This window comes from Nipponia nippon, unplaced genomic scaffold, assembly GCF_047370975.1.
Source record: "Nipponia nippon isolate SJK-2023a ecotype South Korea unplaced genomic scaffold, ASM4737097v1 scaffold_6, whole genome shotgun sequence".
In the NCBI taxonomy this organism is placed as follows: domain Eukaryota; kingdom Metazoa; phylum Chordata; class Aves; order Pelecaniformes; family Threskiornithidae; genus Nipponia; species Nipponia nippon.
The window spans coordinates 33568695-33595144 of record NW_028262380.1 but is presented as its reverse complement, the minus strand read 5'-3'; the positions used below and the strand labels follow the sequence as shown (position 1 = coordinate 33595144).

Sequence of the window (26450 nt, the reverse complement as noted above, 5' to 3'; positions counted from 1 at the left end):
CAACAGTAATGTAGGCTATCTCTGTAATGTTATGACAGGATCATTTCTGAAGAGAATACATTCCAAATATTCCCAAGGGTCTAAAGAAAATGTTTGTAGTGATAACTCATAGTGCTGTCCTCAAGTCTAAAATCAGAGTTTTGGAGAAGCCTTGGAGAAGAACTGTAACTACTTAAAGCCATACTCTCTAGAAAAAAAAAAAGCCCACACATACTTTTTTGGCCCAAATCCACACCTTGAATACAGGATAAATAGAAATAGGAAATTTAGATAGAAAAGTTTGTAATGTATACAAAGAAGAGCCAAGAAAACCAAAGTTAAAACTAACACTTGATCCGTAATTGAAAATGAAGTGCGATGCCATGTCTTGCCAAGACTGAAGTGAAGCAGTCTCGCATCTCCCCAGAGACCTGGGAACGGAGCATCAGATGCAGCTGCACACTGCGGCTTGGGAAGGTGCATGAGGAAGGCACCACAGGCCAGTCGAGGCGTGAGTGCGCTTCTCCATCAAAGGCATGAAGTTACAGTCTTTCAATAAGACCAAGGAGAAAGATCTACCAGAAAAGAAAACGTTAAGACATTGTGCATTTTTTGAGATGTAAGCTAGTGGATAACATTCTGCTTTTCCATAAGGCTGATGGAACTCACAACATCAAACTGAAGCAAACTTAAAAAAAAAAGTACTCAATTTCTGACAACAGTCCGTGCTTGAGCTAAAAGTGTGCTAACATACTACTGACCATGTATATTTTCTTCTAATGGCAACTTAGGTAGGTAATTAGGCACATTTCATAGTAATTATCCTAGCCTATGTAAATGCAACTACCATTTTAAAATAGTACTTAAATCTCAAAACTTTAAAAAAAAACCCCACTTACCAAGCATTTTACCCAAACAATGGGGCTCTGAGTTATTTATTATTAAGAGTTATATCATTATTTACAAAGATAGTAGTTTTTTAGTTGTTTTGAATGTGTTTCCTTTATATTTTTTAAGGTTGCATTGTTCTAGTTATCTTTCTTCATTACCTGAATTAACCAACTGAAAATTTATTTCCCAGTCCTATAATACAGGACTGTCACCCTTCAGCCTACTTCCCCCCGCCCAGCCAGAAAATCTCTTTTTTCAGTTTACTTGGATTTTTTATTGTTGCAGGAATATTTGTGAGGGGGTTTTGATATTTTTTTGGTTTTGTTTTTCTTTAAAAATCTTTCAGTTGGAAAGCTTAAAAGTGTTATTTTTTTCCTGTATCAAAAAAGGGAAAACTTTCCAGTTACCATCTTTAATGAACATTCGGTTTTCCTATTAAAAACAGAAAAATTCTATTAACTCCATTTCTACTTCATTCCTGAGGTATGTCATTAACAATCATTTTCCATGTCGGAAAATGCCTGCAAAAATGATATGAAGGTTGCCGGTTTTATTTACTCTTTTTTAAGCTGTTTTTAATCAGTAACAGGGCTTTACCTCTCACCCCATGGTTACTAAGTTTCCATGACAGCCTCTTGTGTAAGACATAAGCAAAAGCCTCTTACAGGCTTACATCAGATCAATTCCATCTATTCTGTCCTCTTCAAAACCAGACAAAAAAAACCCAAACAAACAAACAAAAAAACCCCACAACCCTGACAAACTAGTAGAGAAGTATTTACAAATACAATCCTGGATCTTTTTTTTCTGTGCTAATAGGAAGATATGAGTAATGACTTCAGGATCAAAATTAAATCACAACCCTTTCCCTGCTGAAAATTTTATTGCTTTGCACAAAAGCTGGTGATTCCCTAAAAGAGACTTAGCCACTGATCTTAAAGTAGAAATCATGAGAGCCCTTTCTCATGCCTAAGCTCCTGAGGTGGCTTCTAAAATTTCTATGAAGTCTGCATATTTTTGGTATGGCTTTGGCTGCATGCTCCTGTGCACTTCCACAGGGGAACCACAAAGGGAACAGCTCAACAGCCCAAAAAGTAGCCTAATTTCATGGCATAAGAATGGAAATTAAGCAAAGAACTAATGATTCACCTCATTTCTCTCCTTTGTTCCCAGCCTCAGATGGCTGGTTTGATGGCAGAATTGGTATCAGCATCAGGGATTCCTGCTCCGCTGAGGTTGCCCATCGCTAGGCCACAGTACCTCTTGGCCCATTTGACCAGTGTACCACACACTAATAGGCTCCAGTTGGTCTTTCTGTTTTTTTTTTTTTAAAAAAAAAGTGCAATTAATTTTCTGTATTGATTTATTAAAAATTGTTTAAAATAACTCAATTTTATATAAAAAAGTGGACTTTTCCCCTTTTTCTATGGAGACCAAGAAAGGAAGAACAAGGAGAGTAGAGGAGAAAGAAAGGATGAATGTATCTAACTTCAGACTAAAAGAAAACATGGATAATATTGGAAATAGCTTTGCTTACAAAAGTGTCACAGAGCAAGGGAAAGGAAGGAATTCCTATTACACATCTTACTTGTTTCTATATGACTTTTTATGGTGCATGGAAAAGATGCCATCTTAAAGAGATCACAAAAAAAAGAACTAGCTCACCTAATCAAGGTGTCACAACTTTCTCAGAATGGAACATCTAAGATGAAGTATGTATTAATTATCTGCCAATTATAACAGCCAAGTTTTTAAAAGCCAAGTTTGCTTTCTCTTGCTTACAGAAATCCAAGAATTAGATGCACACACTGTTTATATTCCATATTTCATTTATCTTAAGTCAAAGGCAGTAAGAATTAATTTTAAGAGATTCTTACATAAAAGTTTTGACAAATCTCCTTTGCAACCAAATATGGCTCTGAAATAATGGCAAAGTATTTAAAGTAGGATCCATTGCTGGATCTGTACTGGACTTTAAATATTAAATCAGAAAAGTATTTTGCTTCCATTCTGTTTGAAAATGGAACGGTAACATGCCCAACACCACTGGCAGACATCACTCACACCAGACAGAACCAGTGTGCTAAGTGCACTGCTGTGATTTCTTTTAGGCTTATATATCAGAACAATACAAAACAACATAAACAGGAATAGTTAGTTCACACGATATAAATAAGCTCCATCTGCAAGGCTGAATCCTAGAAGCGTTAAACAGCATTCTGTGTTCTGAAGTTAGTGGTGTTAAGACCACCCTGCATTCCTTGGAGGTACTTTCCGCACCCTGCAAAATCAAACACCACTTCTTTCAAATATGAAAACTGCAAAATAATAAGTCACTGCAAAGTCACTATAGCAACCCTGTTATAGAGCATTACCCTTTGACATTAAATGTAGACACTCCAGCCAGACATTCTGAATATACACTGCCCTCATCAAGATCATATAAATCGTAACATCTAACATTATTTATAACTGAGGCAACTAATGCCAGAGAGTTCCCTTTTCATTCTTGGCTTTAAATAGCACCACTACATTTAATGCATCAGGGACAGAGCTTGAAGAACATTATAACTTTCAACTGGGTAATTTTCTGAAAAGGTTTTCAAATTTCTCTCTATTTTTTTAAGCAAGTCAATAAACAGCTTGACTGCATGTAACATCTCATGGGTAAAACATGACCAAGACTTCAAACACAGCAAAAACCAACGCTGACCTTGCTGGTCACACACTGGGATCTTGATCACAGATTTCCAAGTAGCCAAGCAACAGCTATGGGAAGTGACCTTATGTTAGCCTAACCATGCGCTGCGGCTTTCCAGAGAGCTTACACTTGCACAGGCTGAAGTGCTCCATTTTGTCACACCATAGAGAGCAAGGCTCTGTTCAGCATCTTCTGAAGATACATAGAAAACCCTCTGTGAACGTCCCTTAAGAAAGAAGTATTCTTTTGTATCTTAATCAAATCACAGCTATGCATGACAGTTGCGTAACCATGATGAAGACTGCTGCTTCACAGATCTATGGAGATCTGACTTAATGCATAAAGCTTGAAACATTGGCAAGTCTGCCTGAAGAAACCAGATCTCTTGGTATAAATCCAGAACAAGTTTAGCAATAGCAGGAGAGTCATTTCAGCAGACCATAAAAAAAAAAAAAAAAAAAAAAAGTAAGACAGCACAAGCATAGGTTCATAAAGTGATGAATATTCTGAAAATAATAAATGACACATGGAACAACACAAACATTCCAGACAAAGCCCAACTTGTGTGTGCACATGTGTATATCCGTAGTCCCAGCCAGACAGCGTGATGGATCTTTACTTGCAACTTTATCTTCTTCAATATAAATTGTCTGGAGAGTATTGGAAAAGCTAGCAGCTTAGCAGTTCTGCAGTTTTTCCAGGAGGCTGTTCTGCTCATGAAAATCAGAAGTCATTTGAGCATTAAATTGCATTTATTGTACCTATGAAGCTACTTCACTGGCTACCAAATGGCACAGAGGAACAAACCACATAAATATTGCTTGCAGTAAAATACTTCCAGTACCAACCGATGCACTAGTTATAATAAATTACTCGCAAATGTGTTTTCAGGATAATTTGGATCACATGGCAACTTGAAAGTGGCTGGGAAAGCCCATCACTTCCCCCACATGAAGACTGGGTAAAATCCAGTTTTCTAATTTCACCCTATTATGGCAACAGAAAGCCCCATAAATATATAACTTTTAATTCTATCTTCAGTGAACACAGAACCTCTCGATAAACATTTTATACCACCTCCTCCCCTCAGTCACCTTCTTCCCTTGCCACATCCAATGATCTTGAATAGCAGGCTCAACTTGTGACTGAGAAGGTCAGGGGGTGTCACACAGGTAATTATGCATTCCTTCAAACATCCTCTAACTATTATGTATTGAACATTAGCAACAGAGAACATCAAGCACATTTAGTTATCAGATTATCTCATATTTGTTCTTTAACTGCAGGTTCACATCTTTCTTCTTTTTTATCATCCATTAATTTAAGTGAAACAAGGTACTTCTCCCCTTATCTGTTCCTAAATGAACCACTTTTTCTAAATGTATACAAAAATTAGCCTCATCTCCAGCCATACTGTGAATAAGTTGTGGGGAAAATCCCATAAAACACTAGATCCTAATACAGCCAATTCTATTTGCTTAAAAAGACCACCCCAAATGCACAAGCCAGGCCCCCAAAAGCCAGACACTGCAAATAACTAGACTAGTTATCACCAGAGATATCGTTCCAGATATTGTGTGTGTCTGTGGGTTTGTGTGTGTGCATGAGTGCAAACTACACTATTTCTTGGATTGCTTCTCAGTGCCTACTATGCAAAAGGACAGTTTATTTCTGGGTGGCCCAGCCTTCATTGTTATTATGGCTGGATCATAATTTTGGAATAAAACTGTCCTCCTCCCTCACTTTCTCATGAGCTCTGGAGGCAATGGCAGCAACTTGAGTTCAAAGTGCCTGTCTGTGCAGAGGCAGGATCTGGCCACAAACCATTCCTTATTTGCCCCAGGAGAAAAAGGTGGCCAGGACAGATTCACTATCTCAAGGGGCAAACCCAGAAAACAGGTTGCTAGTTGAAATGTAATGATTTAGGGTAACCTTGTGGGAAATTACAGCCAGGAAAGACATCTCATTTCACCAACGGTTTGAAAAAAGCTTCTGACATCTGATACCTTCTTGTTTAAGAGAGCAACTAGAATATGCAAAACCCCTTTTGCGTAAAATATTGAGTGGCGAAATGCCATAGAAATGACTTCCAATTCTGAAATGCCACCACTTCCCTTACTAGTCCTAGATGGAATATTTCACCAACTAACCGATTTGTATTGAATCTGATTAATAGGTTAGTACCATTTGTGAAATGTATTTGTTTTCATAATGCAAGAAATTTTTGGTACAAAGAGCAATTACAAATTCCTCATAGAATTCCTCATAATTGTTCTACACTAGCAACAGATACTCATGGAATTAATTTTGTTACATAAAATTAAGATAAACGGGGTAAAATGCTGCATGCCTAATCTAAAAAAAAATGCTTAGCTAGTTTAAATGGTAATCAATTTGTCAGCAAGCATACCTTGGCTAAGATCCTTTTTCACCTATGCGTTGCTTTACTGGCCTTCAGAAAATGCCACTTTGGCATACATTTGTCAAGCTACTGCTCCTTTATTTCCGTCCCTAGAAACGCAGCCAGCAATGCACGTGCATTTCTCATGCAGAACTCCAGCTTCCAGCAGCTGAAGAGGCTAAAGCAGTACCAAACGTTCCCTGTGCTCAAACTCCAATAACTTCCAGTTACTTTATTTCCCTTTAATCTTGGTCTTCTTTTCACATTTCACATACATACTAAGTTCAAATTTTCATTCTTTTCTGCCTTCCTAAATAATTATATGCAAAGAACAGAGTCTCATCTTAAAATCTTTTATGGACCCACAAGAGTGGCCTGGACATCTTTTTATCCAAATATCCTTCCCTTTAACTATAGCCTCTCATGAAAACATAGCTCTTGTAGCACTGAAATATCATGCACATCCATCTAAATATTAAGCTTGCTATTCAGAAGTAGTGGGCAAACAGTATCACATGCCAATAGTAACTTTCAGACGCATTATCAGTTGGTGCCAGAGTCCATCCTGTAACATGAAAAGTGAACTGGATGCATTGTTAGTAATATGAGACCCAGACAAAACATCACTGTAATTTTGCAATATGTGATTTTTGACAGGTACTGAGAGATGCCAGGGAACGCATCATTATTGACTGCCCTGTTTGGCTGATTTTGTGATAAATCCAGAAGAAAAAGGTGGCCTGATGTGATAAGTGTTCTTTAAAAACAAGTAGAGAGCTCCATCTGTTTCAGTAGAGGTTAAAACAACCCCATGAGCATCTTAATAAATTTGAAAATTTGTTTGAATAAAGCCATTTCAAAATGTTAATATTTTCCTCAGTAGACTGGAATATCAAAAGCCATCACACAACACATTATGTTTAAATGATCAATTGTAAGTATTTGTTTCAAAAATAAAACTCACCTCAGAAGAAATTTTAAAGAGTTTTGTTGTTTTTGTCTTGGGTCCAAAAAAATCTAACAGAATTCTAATGATCAAAAGAAAAACAATTGAGAAATACTTTGGTGACAACAGAAGGCAAATCACTGTTGTACTTCAGCATTTCTCCACTGAAGTCTAGAAGTGATAGGTCAAAGCACCTAAATACCTCCAGTTTCACAGACTTTACAGAGGCTTCTCAAACAAAGCATCCAGAGTTCAACATCTGGTATTGAACTACCTAAAACATTATCTATCCATATGTTGGTAAAGAGAGGAAAAAAAGAGGAGAAAAATGCAGCAATTGCTAGTCCATGCTTCATCCGTTAATAACATCATGATTTTTTCAGGTTACTGGGCCTGAGGTGGTAAACAGTTTTGAAAACATATCCTTCTCAAATGCTATCAATCTGATACACTTAAAATACAAATAACAAGCTCTAATTAAAGTAACAAAATAGCATGGAAGTTTGGAAATCCAAGGCAGGAAGTCTGGGTCTTGATAAAAGAATATGAAGGGCAAAGAGCTCCTTAGGACTTTCTGGATTAAGAGTGACTCTGTACTTACTAGCAAAGTTTTGGTGGTGTACAAATTTTTTCATGTTTTTTGGTGCTAGCCAAATATAATTTTAAAAATCTATCATTACATGCACAGCAGAATTTTCTGCTAGAACAAAAGGTAAAAATCAACCTTGAAGGTATGCCATATGACCCACCTGGAATTAATTGGCATCTTCTTCTGATTTAGGCAGGGATTTCCCTAAAAACTAACCTCCTCTCTATTTCCGAACTCTGCAGGTAGAAAACTTTAAAACAGAAGAGAAAATCAATGAAACCTGATACTCTGCTATAGCACTGCAGATACTTGTGGAAACCTGCCATAGAAGACTACCTGTTTTATACAAAAACATTTGCAGTTAATTTACCTCCAAATGATGGTAGAGGTTCTACCTCCTCGTGTGTAACTCTCCAGTAGCGCTAGCGGTCATCCTAACTCACTCTCATTATCCTTAAAGATGAACTGGATGGTGACAGGCTACAGTCTCTTGTTGACACGATGTTGACAGAAATCTTTGAAAACCCTGAGAGTAAAAGTCTGAAGAAGAAAAGCGGTGTCCTTCTAGCCATACAATATAAATAGGTACTCTTCATCTGAAATTTTCAAGGCAACTTACTCTACATGTCAAATATAGCTAGGTAACGTTCTAAGCAGGAAGGCTAAGACTTCACAAGGCTACAGTTAAACATATTTCACTTACTCTGAAATTCCCTACAATTGTAAAGAGAAATGAGAAACAAAAAATCTCTAAAGCATTAGAACTGATTCATTATCTTCAAAACTGTCCTTAAAAAGAGGGTTTTTCTGATGGGAATTACAAAACCCACCACAAACTGCAGACAACTATGCAACAGCCAGGAATACTTCTAATACTGCTAAAAGGATGTTTAGGGCAGGCAACAGCAAATGGATGAATTGTCCAGAGCAGAAAAAGACGTATTTACTCTTGAAGTACAGCAGTCGGCTCAGCACTGGACTGCAACGTTTCATATGAAACTGGTGATAGTTATTAAGCCAAAACATGACAAAAGGAGAAAAATGCAGTAGAGCTACTGAGGCCAGAGATCAAACAGATCAAAGACAGCTACTCCTTCAGCATAAAGACCCCATTATTTATTTTTTTAAGTGTAACTTTGCTCTCTGCTGTGATAGCTGTGTGAGTGTGTGACATTAGAAATTTTGTCATGACCTAGACATAGATCATCCAAACAGGCAGAAAATGCATCTGAGAAGGCAGAGACAGCTATTCTACCATTTCATGCCTATCACCATAAAATACACACTAGGATCAGCGATGTGATGACAATGCCATGACTCCTTCACAAGTTAAAGTAATTTCATATTGCCTTTCATTCTACCTGTTCCTGAAGCTCTATAATGCAGACTCTGAAAAAACCAAACTCCTCAGAAAGCTATTTCATGTGATTAAAGTTGCGTTCTGCTAACAGGTTCTCTTCAAAGAAAACACATAAACAGAGCATGAAAGTATCATTCAGCTGGGGAAATTGTTAAAACTACGAGTCTGGCTCTTCCTAAACTTAGCTTAATTCAGTTTATTCATACTACTTTTTTTTTTTCTCCCCTTTCTTCCACAAAGGACAAAAGACCAAACAAAATAACGTTCACAGTCTTAAGTGCCTGGAACTAAAACAAAGTGCATTTAGAGAAGCTTGTGTAAAAGAGAGGAGATGGACTCCAAGTGAATGTGAGTAGCGTTCAGAGGATTTCTTTGTTCAAAGTTTATCAAACTGAGTATATGGCATACAAAGAAAGCACAAGTAACAAACACATGCTGGAATAAAGGCTATTTGGAAAGCGCAATCAAAACCAGATGAGAAGTCATGGATATGGAAGAGTTAATTTTTGGCATTGGTATGAATTCTGAAACAGTATAAAAGATCAAAGAGAAGTTACTGACAGTTTGGCGTATGACACCCCTGGCTCCCCCAAATGAATGGAACATCTCCCTAAAAATATAACTGGGTATTACGTGGACTCTTACTCTTAGGCTTGGTATTAGATGTTAGCCACAAATTATTCCTTATGACATCTATGCTTGATACAACTTATCAAAGCCCAGAGACAGCCCAAATTATTATGCAACAGAATGCCCACCCTGCTGTGAAATATTTTTAATGCTTAGATGAACTGAAAATCTTCCTGTTAAAAAAAAAAAAAAAAGAAGGAAAGAAAAAAGTTGGGCTGTAGCTGATGAGCAATTTTCTTTTCATATCTGTCAGCTTTTCAGATTATGAGCAGTGTTTTGTATTATAGCTAAGAGTAAAATGACTTGGTGACCCCATTTATTTGGATAATTCTTGAGGTTGATGTGGCTCAAATTCATGGAACTAATTTGTCTGGATAACAGCTTTACAAAGGTTCAGAAAAGTCTAGACATTTTCACTGTGGGAAAAAAAGATGCACAATCACTTTTATACAAACTTTAAAAATAATATCCTGCAGTCATCCTTTCATATTGCAAATTATACTTCTAAAGTCAACAGCAGATAAACTAAAGCAGTTGAAAGTAGCTGTGTTTGTACAACACTGGAAGGTATCAAGGGAGATGGAAACAGCCTTTGATTCAACTATTTTGCAAGAAATGACACAGCAAAGAAAAAGATTGGTTATCTGCAGTGCTCCACACAACTTAATTTTTAAGGTAAGTGAAATTTTACCTAATGACAACATGATTAAAAAATAAGCTACTTCTCAAAGAACTAGTCAACTATGTAATTTCCTATCCACACTGACCGAGGCTCTAGGCAGAAAAGCTGTAAGATTCATGAGAAGTTTGAGCACAGTTTCTAGCAGCCTAGCACAGTTTGACTAACCAAAGAAAGAAGAAAAAAGGAGGCGAGGGAAGAGACAAACATTTTATTTGAGTTTTACATCATTCCCTCTCACTACAGCTACAATTTTAGCTTAGAATTAGATTTTAAAATTCAGCTCAAACGTACTTTGGCCTTACTCCATTCTGGCCTGCCAAACTATGTTCCAAAACTGGTTTAACTGGAACCATGTTCAAACACTGCTGCCAAGCTGTTTTAGCTCCAGAACAGGAGGGGAAGGAAGAGTCAGCAGTTATTTCTTTAAAAAAGAAAAAGAAAATACTTAATTCTTTATCCTTGATCCAGAAATTCAAACAGTTATGTATAATCAAAAAGACTGAAATCCCTTCAAAATTAAAGGCTTTGTTATAAAAGCACTTGAATTTACTACAGATTGTAGCCACATGGCAAAATTATTTCCATAAATACACTCTGAGTCCTAGTTAGTGAAACAAAAAACTTTTCAGCCATGCTAAGATAAAAATATATCTCTGCAATTATTCATACTGCAGTAACACCCAGCTCAGAATCAAGGCCTGTCCAAGAGCTTAACCTAAGAAAAATCAATAGTATGAGAAAAGTAGAGGTAAAACAACCAAATACATTTACAACCATTTTACCTTTACAGAGGTAAAAAACCAAATACAAGTAAAGCGTGTGGGATGGTGGGTTCATCTGTCTTCCTAGTGATATGCAATCAATTTTCCTGACTCTGTCAAAACAACAAGAAGCTTCAGTGTAGCCATCACTACTAATACCTTCAAACAAGAATGGAAACAATTTGTAAAGTTCATCTTTCCAACACAGTTCAGTTGATTCAGGCCAGAAATTGGATTTTGTCACCTCACAAGTCAAGCTTGGCTGGCTGCTTCCTGCAGAATTACTTTTTCAATAGTCAATTGGTTGCCCAAGTGGAATCCAATAGGATTGTTTCCTGCCTAAATTCTTACATCCAGGTTTCTTTCTTTGGTGCTTCTTAGGTTATGCAGATCCAGTATTTTCCATTACGCACCAAATGCAACCCTTTCAAAAACTGTCTTTACACTTCCCAATTTTTGGCAAAGCTCCATCAGCTGAAGATCCACAGCCAGTGTGGAATAAGACATTCACCTCTTTGAGTACTAAATTTCATCAGAGTACATGTGCACACCAAGAACAGTCCAGTAAAAAGAGTTTTTACTTGACTTAGGCTTCATGGTGCCATACTTGGCTCAATTTTCATAGACTACTGCCAAAAGAGAGATAGGTAATGAAATGGTGCTAGAATCCTACTTCTCTTTCCGACTGTTACCACCAACACAGAGCGAGTGCATCAGTCTCAGAGCTTGGAGAGCAACAGTGGGACATGCTTGGTTCAGCACTAGTTGTCACCAGAACAAGTTTTGAAATGCAACGTGAAAGAACCACAGAGTCACGTACAAGTGAAACCCCATCGATACCACAGTCAGTGCAACAATCTGACTGCAGCATGTATAGGCAGAGCTGAGTCACCTTGGTACATTTACACTGGCATTTTATTCAGATCAGAGGCATATTTTCAAAACTATTCTCCCAGTCATCCTGATCATTCACTGTGCTTTGGTTCACTTCATGGAGCAATCCTGAACCATCCTTTTGGATGAAAGGAAATTGGAATATGTGCTTCAGAACAGCGCCTAATGCACTCTAACATCTGGTTCCACCTGTGGGACCAGACAAAAGCTAAGCTGAAGTCCTCCCAGTTCTCCCACACATACCAAAACGTAAGTGATGCGGTCAGTAAACCCACAGCACCAAAAGTGTTCCTGCAGAGCTGCACCAGTTGCTGAAGTAGACACTGCTGCTGCACATAGGTAAGAGTGAATCCTCAGCTGCGAAGGCTGCAGGCTGGTCTGCCAACCCACCTGAATGCAAAGGTACTTACCAGACAGCGTTCTGTGCTGCCACCACTTCGTCAGCAGTTACAGCGTAATTTGAACTAACACCTCAAACTGGCATTTCCACTAAAATACCCTGACTGGATGCTCACTCCTGCCTTCTTCCCTTGGGCCAACGTAAACATTTCTGTGGCTGCAAAGTGAATTAAACTGGGGGATGGAGCCACAGTAATACTGAGGAGGTAGAAAGAAACAGTCAATTTTGACTCAGATTAGTTTCCGGATCCAATCTACTACAAAGCTGCACAAATTCTTGCACCAGCAGTACCACAGGGTGACATATGGAGAATGATAAACTGCTGTAGACAAGCAGCATTGCTTCTTTTGGTGGCCATGCCAGCTGCAACATTTGTGAAATGAGAGACTTAAAATGTAACTCCTTTTTGGTGCAACCATAACTCTGAGCAAGGACAAGTTTATTCACAAGCAATGCAGAGCTGTCAGGCAAGCTAAGAACCTGTAAACGCCACAACACACTGAATGGCAAGACTGAAGTCTAGAATGTAACACTGCAACAGTGTTGATGGTGGATGACTCATAATAATGTGTCAAATCTGATCCCTTCACTGGCAGAAACACCTGCAAGAGGCAAATCCACTTTGAGTAAACTTGGGCAGGTCAGTTGTTCAGTTTGGAGCATTACTGGTACGTGTTAGGGAAATAGAGATATTTAGAGAATACTGGTTATAAAAGTTACTTTAAGTCTTATTCCATGCCAAGTTCCACCTAATGAACTGAATACTGACACCACACCCTGCACCCTGATGTGGCATTCACTGTCTGGTGGGAATGCTAAATGAACCTCTGACTCCAAGTTACTTGATCTGAAATTCAAAAAGTAAAATGTGGCTTCTACAGAAGTAACATAGACACTATTAGTTCTGCTTTACTTCCAAGAAAATACTTCCCAAGTTCTATTTCAGCATGCCTTTATTTCAGTGCGAATACTCTTATTTCAGTGCGAACACTCTTATTTCAGTATGAACTGTAGGAAAAAGCACCTGTGAAAGACGAGTACAGCAACCTACAGAGGCTGCATTTGTATAGCAGGGCTTTATTTACTTTTTTATGTCAGTCTTCATTTTCCACAGCTGTTTTCTTAGTTTCTGGAAGAAACCATTATGAAAGCTCATCCCCACCATGGACTGAGATGGTCTTAATGCATGAACTTGGAATTCAGGTGGAGAATTCTAGGACTCATTTACCTAAGTCAATACTAAGTAGACTTCTTCCACTTCCCTTTTGATATAAATTTCATACTGGTAACTGTCCACCTGGTTCAAAGGGCTTAGTACATGCCTTTTAGTACATAGTATATGTCTCAGTATAGTAAACAGGCTGTGGCAGGCATCCAGGCAATATCTTCTTCCTACCATCCAAAAGCAAACGGGTAATACTGCACAAGCCTGAAGTCACACATAGAACAGTCACACACTCATCCTCATACAAAAACAGTCCTTTGGTTGTTCTTTGGATTGTTTGGCCTTTGGACACCGACTTGCTTGCCAACTTAAGATTCACTACAGAAAACAAAAAAGGACCCACTCTGTATCAGCCAGGATCTCGTTTGTAAAATTCTCCAACATTACACTGCTAAATTCCCATAGTCTATAACACAGTACAATGCTGCCATATAATATCTTAACTAGTGAACAAGATCCCAGAAGTGGCTGAAGGTTCAGACATGCTTTCTTGACAGAGGTCTTCAATGATACATACAAGGAATGAAGAGAACCTCTCTAAAAGGTCAAATCAATACCGAAGGCCAGCAAAACAACCCACACAGTATGGGAGCAACATTTTTGTGATTTCCATTCTTCACTGCTTAGGATGGTCAGCTGCTCCTCACTATGCAGCCTGGTGTGGGATCATTTTCTGAAACATCAATTTGAATGCATGGTATATACTGCTTCACATTTTGCAGCCTTGGGTAGGATTTTAATACTAGAGTTTTGTCCTTCTTGATCTGAAGCATATCCCACTTCTCCATTTCTCGAAAGCTGATACAATATCAAGCTTCACCACCTCTTTGGGCAAGAAAACATGTTTCTTGTAATGGCTCCTACCTCAGAGTCTGTGCTCAAAAAGTTATCTTTCTGTTCTGCCCTGTAATTTAGCCAGTTTACCAGCAATACTGAACAAAGCCAAATAAATTTCAGCAGAACTGTATTGGTCACAAAAAAAGCTAATGTTAAGGACTGATGGGACAGTCCAACCTTTCCCCTCCTGGGCCCCCGGAGTAGAAATCTGTGGTAAAATATTCAGCCTTATGCAAGTTCCCTGGCTGACCCAGTTCTACATCCAGGCAGACGATTTCTATAGCCTATCCAATTCACAGATTTATTTCCCAAATTGAGTTTTGTGGAGTTTTTTTTTGTTGTTGTTCCTGAAATCCTGCTTGCTAAATTTTCTAAGAGAAATGCAAGAGTTCTCCACTTTCAAGCCAGCAGCCATGCTAGTTGTTTATGAGAATGCCACATCACAGAAGTAGCACTGTGAATAAAATCTCTGTATACAACTGTTTCAGGTCTTCCTCCACTATTTGGGTGACTTTTTCAAGCGGTTTGTTTACCATCAAAGAAGATTCTATGTACAGCACTTGCAAACTTGTCTCCCTAGAAAGCAGATGCTCCACTAGCTACTGATTTTCCCTTTTGACTCCTATGATCGGTTTTTCAGGGTTTGCAGTCTCCTTCAGTGAGGTGGAGAAATTCAGTGTAGCATATCTCAGGTGCACTGCTGTGCATTTCCAGAGTCCTGTTTCCCTGAACATAGCGGGAGTCAAAGTACAAGGAGTGAGCTTCCGTGCTTACAGTTCCAGGCTTCTTTGCAGCCACCACTTCCAACCCCAAGCTGTTCCTCTATGAGCACCATTCACATCATTCTGTGTTTCTTCTGCCTTTCTGCCATCTGCAAACAATTGCAATTAAACCAACTCACTGTTTGACTGTGTGTTATCAGCAGTGTTTGTTATCAGACCCTTAGAAACCATATGGAACATTGAAACCCACACTTTTATTAGCTATGTTTCAACCATGCTAAAATACTGGGTTTCATTGTTCCCTGATTTAGATTAAAGGAAGATACTTATCGCACTCACCATCTTCTACAGGAGGAGTGATTTGTACTAATCATCAAGCAGTTGCTTGGACAAATATACTGTAATATTACATGTTTTCATAAACAGGCACAAGATCATTTTGAAGAACTCTGATAGCTTATAATAGCCTACTAATAAATGCAAATGAGAGTTGAGAGAGTGTTGGGGAGCAGGGAGGGAAGAAGAGGGATGTTTTGCAACTTTGGTAATTTTACTGGTTCCTATGGAAATATTCCCTATTTACAATGCCAAACCGAGATCAGAATCAGGTCAAATATGCAGTAATGGACTACAGTTATAATAAAGACGTAAGAGATGCAAAGTAGGAACTATCCAAAATACTTCATAAAAAAACAGTTTCACATACAAGGCATTTACCAAGCAAGTCTACAAGATAGCAGCAAAGAAATGCAGCTGATGAGTGACATCTTCTTGATCAAAAATGTATTACTTTTTTTAGCTCGTTAAAAGGAATGAAACTATGGAACTGAAGTCTACAGGAGTTCCTGTGCTGCAGGAAAAATATTATTCTAAATGCCCAAACTTACTTCGAAAGTTTGAGGGATAAAGCACTCCTATGACCAAAGTTTTTGCAACTAAAGCTTTTGCCAGTTTAAAAAAAAAAAAAAAAAGATGGTCTAAAAGGAAGGAAAGACAAACGTCAGAGAGGATAAGAGAAATTACTGTATGTTTTACAGCTATGTGGAGCATAGTCGATAGTTTATCCCAGTGGTGGTACAATTTAAGCAGCTCATACTGCTTATTCTATTCTCTCCTCTGTGTCCATCCCCTAGTTGTGGCTGCACAGCCATGTGTGTGGACGTGATAAACGGGAACAGGGAACTGATCCTTCATCAAAAGTATCCCAAGGGAAAAAATGAATTAGTTTCCTAATCCAGTTCATTGCACGGTACCACAAACAGCTGTGCAGGCACAGAGGGATGGTTACTGAAGCAGGAACAAGAGATAGCAGCCCGGAGCACAACACAAGAGCTGCTTATGCTGACATGGCTTCAGTAAGAAATGCACAAACTATACCTATGAGCCCATCCAGACTGGGAAAGGTACTTGTTTCACAGAGCATAGTGGATAGATTTTAATCAGTAACAATGAAATAGTGTAAACATTCGCTTTACATAATCAGAAAGTTGACTTAATTTATTGTGTGTGGATAAAAATGCAACATCAACAGTATTTTACTGCAAATTCTGCTCTTTTTGCATCTGGTTCATTGAACTAAGTGCAACCCATCTGTTACCACACAGGACAGAAAAACAGTCAAATAGAAAAAAAACCCTCTTATTTAATACAAATCCAAAATTATTTGCTTTGACAACTAATGAAGTGGAGTATATAGGCAATTAAACACCATAGAAGGCTTTACAGAGTACTACAAAATTGCAAGAAGGTTTATAAAAGTTTATATCCGGGACAATTAGAAATACAAAATGGGGTTATTAAGTCTGATGTTGAAACTAGTTGTCTCAGAATAAGGCACATGCATGCAATAAATTAAAATGGTCTAATAAAATATTTCTAATAGTTGGACATTGCATGGGAGACTGCAAACAATTCTGGACTGGATACCCAGAAGCAGTGTCCCACTAAGAAATAAATGTTGAAACAATTAGAACAGATTTCCTCCATTTAGGGAAAGTATGTAACAGGGCTGATGTTTCTCTCTCAGACAGTTTCTTCTCTCTCCACCATGCAAAAATCAGACAGTGAATACCTCGCTGCTGTAAGATAGTCATTCTACCAGAACACCTCATAACAAATGTTAACTTTCTGCCACATGGTATTTTTCAGTATCAGGCTCTACCACCACGATGAAAGTTGCATTTTGAAAGGACAAATAAGGAGAAGGTTTTTCCAAATGAATGAACATCTACTTTTCAACTCCTGAAAACTTCTCATTGGCTTGAAAATCTAAAGGAGTCTCAGCAATAGTTGGTCAATATAATTCCCACAAAAAATACAATTTCAGAGATTGGATATTCAGAAGAGAGCAGGAAAAACTAAACAGAGGTGGAGAAATGAACAAAAAGCAAGATTGGTAGGAAAGCCATATATGAAAATCATACTGTAATTGGCAGAGCTACAATAAAACTAAGCTCTAAAATCCAAATGTATGATTTTGGGGAGTATGTGCGTGTTTGGGGAGGGCAGTGAAGGATCGCAAATTAGTCTTCATGATGATCTTGGCCTAAAATATCCATCAACTCAAGCTCTGATGTGACTGTCACACACTTCAGCAAAGTAAAATTATTATTGTTGCTAAACAGGCAAGCAATATCTCACTCTAACGCTGCATTGCTTTTAGTTTAAAAAGGATAATAAAATATATTTGACAAAGAAAGAAGCAAAGAACACATCAACTGTGAATCCACAACACTTTCCATATGGGAGAACATATTTATGAACAACTCATTCCTGCAGAAGTATGCATTTAAATAATTTCAGTGTTCACTGTGGGATTGTTCTAACCTATTTATTTTATTGTCAAGGAAATTTCTGCTAGCAAGTCAGCAAGACCACAAAGTATGATCTTCTTCCTAATGTTCTGAGAATATGTAAACAAGCCAGCACTGAATGTGTTAGTTACATCACATGTTTAGTTTTCCTGCAAGCCAGAGAATGATGCAGACCTGATATGGCTCACAACTTAAGTTCTACGCAGCACAAGAATTCATGCAAAATGTGACTGAAAACCTGAAGTTCTCAGGTGATCTGGGTTCTACCATATGCCTTAAACAAGGTATTGATATTCACTTGTTCCCGTTCCAACTCTCAGGAGCAAACACCATGTGAATCGCCATTGCTTCCCTATGCAGCATCTCATCTTCAGCCACCACTGCTACAGAAAACAAACCACCACAGAAAACCTCATAATACTCTTTTTTGCCACATAAGTGGCCACTAAGTAAGATTAATGTGCTGAAATCCCACTCACTTGTTTAGACCACAAGAAGAGTCTGACTAGATCTGCTAGATTTGGTTTCAAGCATTTGGATACCGGAAAACAATAAGGATGTCAACTTTACTTTCTGCCAGGTATTTAGATCTTTCACATAAACGGACAATGATAAGAATCCATTTGGCTCTGAACAAGGCGGCAGAAAAATACAAATACTGGGAGAAGGCAGTTATGGACCTTAGGAAAAATACTTCACCTCCTTAAGTCTATTTCCAAAGATGTTTTTGGCTCCAGCATGGTCAGGATATGGGGCTGTAGGCATAGTTTGTTTGTTTACACCAGCAAAAATCTCTACAGACCATCAAGTTATTCCACACAAACTGATGTAAACATGAAGTGTAGCAGTCTCTACTGCACTGAAAAATAAGTTGGGAAATGGGAAAAACAGCACTGTGAGAATATGAGGTACAGCAACTCACTTTTGAGGCTTCCTTAGGAGTCAATGTACTTTATGAAGTAACTTGAAAAGATATTTTAATCTTTATTCACAGTAACTATGTGGGCCTATTCAGAATGAGGCACAGAATTAAACTAACAGAAAGGATAAGATACATTTCAAGGGATGGAAAGGACAGGTACATAGGTCACCTTAAAACAGTGAAAACCCAAAGCAGGCTTATTAGATACAATAGTGAAGTCTCCTTATAGATGGTATTTTAAGTACTATTTTCAACTTCTCTGGACTTTTCTATCTGACAGTGAATATTATAATTGCAAGTTTTATACTATTTCTGACCAAGCACTGTGTACTTCTTCATAACTAATATCACTGAAATTTATTTTGGATCTTTTTATTGATCTAGTTATAGATACTGCCATTTTTCTCTTATTAGTTTGTCAGCATAGCAATTTACCTAGTGCATACTCACGCCTTATTGAAAAATAATTTTTTGAAATACTAATTCATAGATGTAAGACATGCTTTCTACAAACAGGCCTGAAGGAAGCCCCCAGCTTGGGGCTTCCCTCTTCACACAGGAGGAGACCTCATTACACCTGCAGAACGGCCCCTCCTTATCGCTAGCCTCCCAGGGCCCCTCCTTGAGTTTATGTAAAGAAAGAGGGTGGACAGTTTGGTAAGCAGTGCATAGGTGTAACACATCCAGATTTTCTAAAAACATATTGCTGAGGAAAAACAACAACAGCAGAACATATAAATTACCATGTACCCGTTATTGCAAAAATGTGTAAGAATTTTTGCTGGCCTTCAATTTCCACACAACAAAACTGATCTTTCATGATACATAATTCTTCAGTACTACCCTTACAAGTTCTCCCTCTCTTTGAATCCTTAAAGCAGAACAGAGCAACTAAATTCTGCTACTGACTGCACTTTAATACTTACAGTTAACTTTAAACCCTAAAACAAGTTAGACTATCATTACAAGATTCAGAAATACAGCCTAGTCATCTAAATTACTGCTTCTAAAAAGCACACTGAAGCAGTCAGCGTACCTTTGAAAAGAAGCACACATTCATGCTAATTCTGTATTTCCACAAGCTTTTTCACCTAATTCACAGTGCTGAAAGTATTTCATGGCAAGTCACATCCCATTGTTTTCTCTCAACTGCATGATAGTCCAAAAACATTCAAGGGCAGAATAAAATCCGTATTACACCAAATCACGCATAAACACTGAATTCAGAGGAGCTAACTTAAGTCCTCATGGGACTAATCAGATATCTTCATGATATCCAAGTGTAACATTTTCCTTAAGTAATATGGAGATGTTTCTCAATCTAAGGAGACTGAGAAGAGGACAATAAATAATCCCTTCCAAATTCCATTTCAATTATTATTTATTCCATAACCACAATCCACATGGTACTGCACAAACAAAATAAAATAAACACAATCGCTTTCCCCGCTTTCCCATCTTGTCAAACAGTGTGCAATCAAACTCCGGGCAAAGAATTAACTAAACTCAAACAAAATGGGCAAGGATCAGGGCTTAACTACGTGAATTCACACAGTTATAGAATAGGTTATCCACGTTGTTCACTGTTTTCACAGTAAAGGAAATGAAGATTAGATTGCATTGAATCCAACTCCCTCCCCCCAAAAAGAGTCACGTAAAGAAGAATGTTCTTTAAAGCAAAAATAAATTTATTCCATACATTTCTCATAAAAATCACTTTATTCTGGAAAGCAAAAAGCAAAGATGAAATGAAGTTGTATATTAAACACAGAAGACAGTAGTAAAGTCAGGCAAAATCACTTCGTAGAGTTTGTCTTTTCCTTCAGTCCAATCTCAACTGACACATGATTCCTACTTAAGTTCCCTGCAGAAGATCTATGAAGAAAATGGATTCATTTGGATTTTGTCAGTTGACACCTTTCTACACTTTGTCACCTTTCTACAGCAGATAAACTGCTGCTCGCCAAAATTCTAGTAACCAGTACAATTGGATGAATCTAATCAAGTACCATCCCTTTCTGGTATTACATGTGACAAAATAATTTTCAGAAATGAGGTAATTTAGTGAGAACAGCCACACAAGACTTCTAAAAACTGATGTTACCATCACAGAGGCAAAACCACCCTGCCATTAAGGATACTGGGGACTACAGTACAACACTGACTCATCAACACTGACTCTGCCCATTCTGATTACTTATCAGGAACAGCAGCTGTTGTGTGCACCCTGCTGCGTTTCTGATGAGTTGTCACAGGGAACTGAGGGCATCAAACATCACCTTTCTCTAGCAACTGCACGGAGGTCTTTATGGGTGACCTACATTAACTACTGGGTGTGGTAGGAAAAGGTAATTGAAAAAGTGAGGTGGAAGAAGAACCGGAGTCTGTGAACAGCATGACAATAATGTGATGATTTATGTATGATCGTTTCCTCCATTATTTTTCCTGTGTGGCTGGTTTACTTCTACTTGTCAGATGCGTGCAGCCATTCAGACACTAATAAGAGATTCTACCCTTCCAAAATAAGTTTTGCAGAAGTCATCCTATGGCCTGGATTCTGATGTAAATTAGCATGACTAATGTCATGCTGTTTGTAGAAGCAATAACCCAAACTAGAGTAGCTAGCTGTTAGATGAGCTGCAATGTCCCTCCCAGTGCTACTCCATACCATTCAAAATATGAGTTCATTGCTGTCTGGGCTACGTTTTGAGAGGCTAGATCTTCCTTCAGGAATCTGTTAAATTTATGATATGGAGGTATACTTTATTTGTGAGGGCCTCTGTCATTAAGTATAACCATACTATTATTCTACTCTAGTTTGACACTTAGTTCTTTGTAACATGTTGGGTGTGCGTGTATGTATATACACAACCATCACACATATATGTGAGTCTATGCAGTCTAGGACAGAATCTTAATGGCCACAGTAAATAAAGCATAGATATGAACATGTTTTATGTATGCTATTACAGTAGCACCTCTTCCCTAGTTACATTCAGTAAACACAGACCCAACACCAGCCATTAGACTATTGACTTTTTAGACTTTCACAACCTGCCCACACTCTTTTTTATGGGGGTTCATGGTCAAGTGAGACTGACAGAACTAAAGGATATCCATGTACAAAGTTGCTGTAGACCATATCTCGACATTAAGAGATCTGCAACAATCATCTCACAAGCGGAATGCTTTATTCAAGGTAATGGTGCATTTCTTCTCCAGCTGTGTAGAACAAGATGTCCTGAGCTAACTGCTCATCCTATGGTCAAGCACATGCAATACATTTCCCCATCAGTATCCTACATATATTCAGAAATCTCTCATTCCACACATACGCAATCCTATTCAGAGCATTTCTAAGTGATCTCCCCTTGGAGTACATTCACTCAGATAAATTACAGTTTTGAGGTCATGCAAGATATCATTGCGGATCTTGGATGACTGTCAGCAATGACTAAACTCAGGAATCCCAGAAGCCACTTTTACTAGTAATCGTTATAACTCCCACTGGAGTTGTAGTGGCAGATCACTTAGACAAATGCTTTTCCCAGCAAAGAGGAGGACACGTTCGTCATTTTCTGAAAGCTCAACTGTTTGCTTCCAACAGCCCTGTCACTTACCAACACTAAATTGTTTAGCTACTAAACCAGTGGAATGAGGATGATTCTTACCCCAACTGGACAATGCACAGAAGGCTGAAGAATCGACAAGACTGAGGATTAGAATTGTACTGTGACACTGAGGGGTCAAAGGCAATGTGACAAACGGCAAAGGTGTCATGAAGGTGGGCACTTTCAGATACCTGAAAACTTTTAGACACAAAAACATAACTCCAAGTATTTTTATATACTTTTTAATAATTTCAGCAGCATATAAAATAATTTTTAATATCTTAGTATGTAAAAAGCTAATGTGAATACATGAAGTTCTGCTTTAAAGTCACAAAAATGCGTACAAATAACATTGCAAACTGTTTTCTACATCTTTGGTTATATAGCCTTAATAGACGACTAACTGCCTGGGAAGGAGGCAAAAGAAATGGCAGAAAATTGCTCATTCTAGTATCAAAAATGAACAGTAAGTCAGAGACAGGACTGCTAGCCTACAAGGAATGCTGTATTTTACGTTAATGCCCTACCTAATATTGCCTATGTAAAAGAAAAATTCCCTAAAGGGTTCTACCCTGAAGTATGTCATCCTATGAACTGGGGAGAATTCTGGTTAAAAACAGAACAGCAGGCAAACCAGGAAAGCATGCCATGTTTTGTTGGGGGGGAGGGGGGGGTTGTGTGTCATATGATACCTGTATCATGATGGACAGGTGTCAAAATACCTACAGAACCAACACAGGTGAAGATGATCAAAAGGTATATGAGTAAAGCTGAGAAAACTTTATGATCTTATAACCTCTACAACAACTTCATGAATGAGATTTAGCTTAAGCTCTTTTTTGATCATTTGCATTCTTTCCCCTTCATTTGCCTCTGTCTTAAACGTAAAGTCCGCTGCAAAATGAACAAAAATCTGCCAAGGCACAAAAGGAGGAACTAAATCTTCACAGCACCTTTCAATACATCTCATTTTGCAATGAACGTACGTCACAACTTTTCTCAGTTACTCTGCAGCGCGTGCAAGTTGAAAGGCAGAAGCAATGTGCATTTTCAAGCAAGCTAAAGACCACATTGACTTAAGATGATGTTTGTTTTTTTCCCCACAGTTGCAGAGTTAACCTCTGTCCCATTTCTGCTCCTTACACTTGTAAAATTAAGTTGCACATCTTTTCACTTAAGATACATGGTTTTTTTTGCAATTATCTCCACCTAGAGGAATTCCAAGCTGCTGGATCCTTGTATCCAACATACTTACCCAGGAGTTCTGTCTGGTTTTAGTCATGCTAACAGCCACCTGCAACCACTGATTTACAAACAGGAGCCTCCTCCTTCAAAATACATTGTTGCCAAAACACTTAGAAAGTGAAAAAGTTAAGTTTTAAAAAAGTTTTAAATTATTATTTTCCTTTTAACTTACTTTTTGCACTTACTGCCACTTATTATGCCAACATATTCATATAGCAAATATCCCCATAAAGCAGCTAATAAATGGCATCAATAACATAACACATTGACTCCAAACTTATTGTCATCCTTAAGTACCTTGTTAACTAGAACCTTAAGCTTAAAAAAAGTTAGAATTATACACAGACAGGATGAAAATGCGCTAAATACATGAATTTATTAAGAAAGTTGAAACTGATTTTGATTTAATCCATAACTATGTACAAAGCTAGAAGCAGCTACATATTCATGCATTTATCAAGTACATATTTACTGAGGTCAAGAAACTTGGTCAGACCATTCATGCATGCACACACTAGACAACATATTGAGCTTCGCGATCAAAACTTCATTGCATTAAAATTCCACAAAGTGCAATCTGCATCCAAGTCTGAGGAATCAAAAGTTGTATTTTAGTAACATCAGTTAGACAGAAGATTGCTCCATGCATGGATAATCTTCATTGCACCATGTGGCAAAAGACTAAAAATGTGTTTCATTCATACAAAAAGTCACTGCACCTTTCAAAAGGTATCATTATGGCTACTTATGTCTCTGTGGCATTGTTTTATTCCTGTCCCAATTTGTATCAGAGCCCAGCAGGGTTTAGAAGAATTGTGTTGACAGGGGTACTGTCAAACAGAATCAACTTCAGCAATGGACATCTGCTGACGGGATTAGGGCAGGCACCATGTCTTCTTCTGTCTGACTGTATAGTACATTATAGATGTCAATGAAAACAAGTCTAGTTTTTGTATAGGCCTTATGCCTATTTTTACTATCAATCTTAATGTTTTAATGCCATTAGGTAACACAAACCAGAACTCAAAACCTTTTCCACACTGTGCAATCCAAATTCTAATCCAAGATCCACTGTGTACTGAATCTGCACAGTGTCTACATGAACTTTTCATAGAATTTGTTTTGTCTTTCTAGCATAAACAAACTACCATCGGCTTGTTTCAATATATACAAGTTCTATATGCCATGATCCTTTGTCTTACATTCCCCATCTCTGAAACATCCAAATGGCTCTCAGTGTATTTGTTTTGTTTTTGATTAGGAAGAATAAAAAGAGAAATGTGTTTGAAAGCTTTTAAAATAAATACATGTTAGGTATTAATATACTTGAAGCAGTGGGTGGGCTTGAAGGAGTTCATTTCACAGCTTGGGCCAAACTTCAGGAAACTTCTGTCCCCTTCACAGGTAAGTTACTTTTGCTGGAATGATGTGTTAAGCACCAGCATAACCATCAGCAGAAACTACACTCGCTGTCAGAACCAAGTGGTGTGATATTCCCCACTCCCCCAAAACTCATTTAATTCAGCTGAACTAATGGAGTTCACCCAGATGCAAGACTTGCATCATATCCACAACACTGCCATCCAGATGGTATCATAAATCTCAAGTGATAACCAATATTTTAAAATGAAGGACTTTGTTCTGCTGCTTCAGATACGTTAAATCTTAAAAATATTAGCTTATTGGGCTAGCTTTCTCCAGCTGCCAGTAGCATTACACATTGGATGACATATACTTCAAACACATTTCTATATTTAAACATGCAAAGCTGGCAGAAGGGAAGAACCTTACGTTTCCTAAACTTGCTTTACAAGAGTTAGGGACCTGCATCCACTTCATGCTCTCCACTGAAGCATGGTTTCCCCAGCTTCTCAAAACGCACTGAAGAACTGAGGTGGCATTGCAACTGTATGCTTTGATTCAGTAAAAACCTGCACGGATAGCACCTCCAGGTAAAGCCAGTGCTTGAGCGAGCTCATCGGAAACCCAGGGAGGGCAGTTTCACCCATCCACACCTCCAAACCTTCACAGTAGCAGCAGATGCTACCCCAGGACCAGCAAATAAGGTCCCCCACCTCTCGCCCAGCAGCCTTCAGGTGCGCTTCTCCCCTTCTGCCCGGCACCCACCCGTGCCTCTGCCCGCGGGCGCCAGGCCCCCCTCCACGGCGGCAGCAGCCGAGCGCTGGCGGGGACGGCGACCGGGGGCGGCAGGAAAAAGCCAGCGCCGTTTCCCCCACGGCAGACTTTAAAAGGCAGCGGAAAAGCCCTGAGCCTCCCTCCCCACGCAAGTCGCCCCCCACCAAGAATAACTCCTCGGAGCTCCCCTCGGAGGCGGGGGCGTCAGAGCCCCTCCGACCGCACACCGCGGCCTCTCGCCTGGCGACAGGCCCCGGCAGCGGCGCTTCCCCCAACCCCTCGCCCACCCGCTCCCGAAGAAGGGAAAGGCGGGAGAAGGGCGCCACTTACGGGGCCCGGGCGCGGCTCCCGGCGGCGGCGGATGGGGCTGCGCGGAGATGCGGAGGCAGCGGCGGGTCTCTCCCAGCGGCGAAAGCCAGGGCGCTCCTCCCCTCAGAAAGCCCCCGTGCCTGGCCTTCCCACACGTGCGGGGCCGGCTAACCCCACCCCGCCCCACCCCGCCCCGCCCAGCGCCGCCGACCCCCTTCGCGCCCTCCCCGCCTCTCCTCCCCTCAGGAGCCAGGCCATCCCCACGCAGCTGAGCGGCGCGCCGGCGCAGCGGGGGGATAGGGGTCTTCCCTGAAGGCTCGGGCCGTGTTTCCCGCCGTGTCCCTCGTGTAAGAGAAGCCGGGCAGCCCCGATCCCGCGTCTGGGGCCGGTGCCCGC

General features: G+C 39.2%; 1 protein-coding gene across 2 annotated transcripts in view; it reads right to left on the bottom strand.

Annotated features, from left to right (window-relative positions):
* The window catches only part of SLC7A2 (solute carrier family 7 member 2), a 61261-nt gene extending 35076 nt beyond the window's left edge, over window positions 1–26185 (bottom strand). For both annotated transcript variants that reach the window (XM_087736192.1, XM_087736193.1), the window contains exon 1: window positions 26076–26185. The gene's annotated coding sequence lies outside the window, so the exon portion shown is untranslated. The remainder of the gene's footprint in view (window positions 1–26075) is intronic.
* Between the last annotated feature and the right edge of the window lie 265 nt (window positions 26186–26450).